The sequence below is a fragment of the Anarrhichthys ocellatus genome, unplaced genomic scaffold (genome assembly GCF_004355925.1).
Source record: "Anarrhichthys ocellatus isolate YVR2014 unplaced genomic scaffold, GSC_Weel_1.0 scaffold83, whole genome shotgun sequence".
Taxonomy (NCBI): domain Eukaryota; kingdom Metazoa; phylum Chordata; class Actinopteri; order Perciformes; family Anarhichadidae; genus Anarrhichthys; species Anarrhichthys ocellatus.
This window is the reverse complement of record NW_022280113.1, coordinates 767605-771516: the sequence shown is the minus strand read 5'-3', so window position 1 is coordinate 771516 and position 3912 is coordinate 767605. Positions and strand designations below refer to the sequence as shown.

At 42.2% G+C, this 3912-nt stretch overlaps 1 long non-coding RNA gene across 2 annotated transcripts in view; it reads right to left on the bottom strand.

Moving 5' to 3' along the window:
- Positions 1-1660: 1660 nt before the first annotated feature.
- Positions 1661-3912, bottom strand: part of LOC116398388 (uncharacterized) — a 24044-nt gene continuing 21792 nt past the window's right edge. For both annotated transcript variants that reach the window (XR_004213751.1, XR_004213750.1), the window contains exon 6: positions 1661-3793. This is a non-coding gene — a long non-coding RNA (uncharacterized LOC116398388). The remainder of the gene's footprint in view (positions 3794-3912) is intronic.

Here is a 3912-nt window from a genome sequence, read left to right as displayed (position 1 = left end):
CTCACGCTGAACTAAATAAAAACATGCTGCAGGCTGTGAAGAAATGTTTCTTTGTTAAAACCAATTGGGGGGGCATCTTATAACGTGTATGAAATAGCGTTGTAGAGTAAATGTAACTGCGTATAGAGACAGAAATTCAACACACAGAAGTCTACGGGAACTGTGCCACGACTGTCACCAACAGCACTGATCCTTGTGCACATCAGCTCTTGGGGCAATTAATCCTAAACCAACACCCTGTTACCGTAACGTTAGGTAACAGGGTCATCAGTGCTCCACATAAAAACCCCCTGTTTGTTGACAGAATCTGGCTTTTATCTCCTCTTTCCATTCCTCTATTCCACCCTCTTCCCTCTCCCTCCACGTCCCATTTAGCCATCCTTTCGAGCTGTTTGTCGGTCAGTCAGTTTCTTATCTTGTTTCTTTTTTCTTTTTTTTGTGTCTGTGCACCCTGCTCTTGTGTATGACATAACCATCTGTGGCCGCTCACCTGACAACGACCACCAGGCAGTCAGTGATAATGTAAACCTCTCTGAGAGGAGATAACAGCCCACTGGGATAATTGGCCCCACACACACACACACACACACACACACACACACGAAGCCATGGGCACACAGTGAGACACTTCTCAGTTACCATGGGAACTTGACCTGAAGCCCCTGTGTACACTCTCTCGCACACACTCGTGCATCTCAGTGAATAGTCACCCCCCAATGTGTACTTTGCCCAGATGAGGTGCTCGCAGGAGAAGTAAACTTCAAACATGAGCGGTGATGTAACAAGGCAGCAGGGCCACTTGCAGAAACAAGACCCATGTTGGGTAACGGAGAAGACCCTGCCACTCTGTTACAACACCAACATAATTATGTAAAGATGGAGCAAGACATCCAAACAGCAAACATTTTGGCAATGAGAAATGCTGTGTGGTTGCAGATGTTTATTCAGTTTGTGTATTGTTGAACACAGTCTGGCAGTATGCTTTATTGCAACATGTTGAACTCTATCGAACAGTATTTACGCAAACTCTCATAATGAAGCAACGTATATATTGAGCAGTGGAAAGGTTCTCAGAGTTGACTTATCAGTAACTTGGACCCTGCAGCCCAGCATCAATGTGAAAAGCAGTGTGGACTCTTTATTTGCCTGGAGGATGATTGGTAAGTGTGTAACTTGTTCCCTCTTGTGGTAAGAAGTGCATGCTACAAGTACAGAGGGAGACGGTGATGCAGTGTGTTGTTTTATTAAAATATGACACTCTGATGTGCAGAAGAAAATATTCTTCTTCTTGTATTATTTGTTGGATTATGATTGTATGGGCATTCTATGTTAAATGATGATAGACATTTATTAGATCATGTTTTATTCAGTCCTTGCTTTTCGATGTGTTATGTGACGAGTAGTTTAAATGTGTCTTTTTGTGCTGTCACCATGTCAACTGTTTGGACCCCAGGGAAATTAGCTGCTGCGATGCAAAAGCTAATAAGGGTCTTGACAAAGAAACAAACATTTTCATCAGCACATGGAGTTTGCGCATTTTCAATACAGTAGTTGAAGATGCTCAAATATCCTTTTTTTTTTCTGACCATTTTGAGGACTTTTTTCCACGTTGGCTTGGCTCAAAACCATGAATCTAACAAAAAAAAGCCCCCGAACGGACTGAGATGAGAATCACTGAGATGTGATTGTTTTATTTTCTACAGAAGTAGAGCTTCATTCTACAACTTAAAGCCTCTTGCATTACATTCAAATGTTGATCTCAAAAACATCACTTTCTCTTTCATCACTCAGTTCCGTCTTTTACTTCAGGTTCTAAGGACTGATGTTTTAGCATGCTGCCTTCTTTAGGTTGCAGTCCTTTACCTTTGCGTTTATACATTTGGCAGATGCCTTTGTTCAAAGTGACGTACAAATGAGGTACAATAAAGGCCACAGTAAAACGAAGGAGAAGCCTTCATCACATCATAACATGAATAAAAAACTAAAAATGATCTCCAGTCTGTTATTTTCATAGAGAAAACAACCATAAATCATTTCATTGGTAAATGTTCTTTATTTCTCTTTAATTAAAGGCTCTATTGTAAAAGCTTACACCAGGTTCACTTATAGGATTTATTGTTGTAAATGTTTAAGTCAGCGTCATTCTTTTGAGAATCACAACATGGAAACAAAAATCAATAAAGTGTTCACATTAGTACATCCTGTTATAGATTATCAGAAAGCTCCCTTTAAGGCTCATCAAGAGTCCGTTTAAAAATGTAGACATTTTGATTAATCCAGTCATCATCACTGTTAGTGAAAGCGTTATTTAGTCTTGTGATAATATATGCAAATAGATTTAATGTGCAATATTTGGTAGGTGTAGATCAAAAACAATATTTCACAAAATAATCATCTGTGGGATTATTTCTCAAATTGTGAGAGATCATTATTCCACAATCACCGTGTGTGTGTGCACGTGTGAATCCTTGTGCACTGGAGTAGTCAAGGTGATGTCAAAGTCATCAGAGCCCCAGTGGGCTCTCAGCCGCAGCAACGTCTTGCTGAAAGTTGAACCTGCCCCTGTGGTGGCAACGATTTAGTGACACCATTAGCAGAGAGTCATTCGGTCTAGAGAAGCCTCTTAAGTGTCTTCTCAAGAGGGCTGGTTGAATATGGGGAACCGGGACAAATGATCTGCTGCAGTAAACCAACCCTTTATATGCACCCATTTAGCCCTCCATGGACAACAGCCACAGTCACATCCCACACTGACCACAGCTAGCTCACCAGAGGGCAGCATCCATCCACGATTGCGTTACTGAGAGCTCATGTGCCCAGATATTTTGCACACAAAGGCTTCTGTGTGTTTGAGGGGAATTCATGGGCAGAGCCCATCTTTTGAGGTCTGTATTCTGTTCAAGACGGACAGATTTGTCTTTCACAGTGCTAGTGCAGAAAGTGTGCATTCACATAGTACAGACAACCATCCTGAGGACACACGGTGGACACGCCTGTCAGCAGACATCTTCATCTCACTCTCACAGAAATAAATCTTGAGGCAAAATTGAACCAGTAGCCAGAAGTAGTCATGGTCATTTGTAGAGTGTTTTGCTACCGTGTGTGTGTGTGTGTGTGTGTGTGTGTGTGTTTGGGAGTAATGAAGCCACCAAGCTCTGCTCACTTATCGTGACTCTCTATTGAAACAAAACTACCAAAGGTATTTTCATACAACTTCTGAGCAGTCTGTAATTTACTTATCCACTTTAGTCTAGAGCTAAAAGAACCATGCAGGATGACTCATTTAAAAAAAACACAAATCTCAGTACCTCATTGTTCCTAATCAATGTTAACCATCGCTTCACCCTGATATCTTATCACACTCTATTATGTGGATGTACTTTAGCAAATCCATTAATTCAGTGTGGCAACAAGTAAGACTGAAAAACACAAAAAAACGTCCACATGGGTCCGAGTGATCCAACTCCATTCCTGCCCTGGTGTGAAGGTGCCTGTGATGTACCGCTAGCCAGGGACTTTGGATTCGATACCAAAGTGCTCGCAATATATCGACCAGATTTGGTGCTCATCAAGGAACAGTTGTAGGGCCCATGTGAACTTTTCCATTCCAGGTAACTTCGAATAGTCAGCCAACCCCCTTCTTCCACTTGTTTAGAGGTGTGTTGCTCCACAGACCCGTCTGAGAGGTTGTGGGAGCCGTGAAACCAGTGCACATCTCCGTCGGGGTAGACATTTTTGAAGGTGCAGGTGAGTCGGTCCGTTGTCCAAACACCCTCAGTGATCCCACAGCACTCTGTGGGGGTAAACCATGAGAAGAGTTTTGAAATTAGCTCCAATGATGCCCTTTTTGATATGTAGTGTTTTCGTTTAGCATGTGAAACCATGAAAGATTCCCCCCCACTCCCCCCCCCC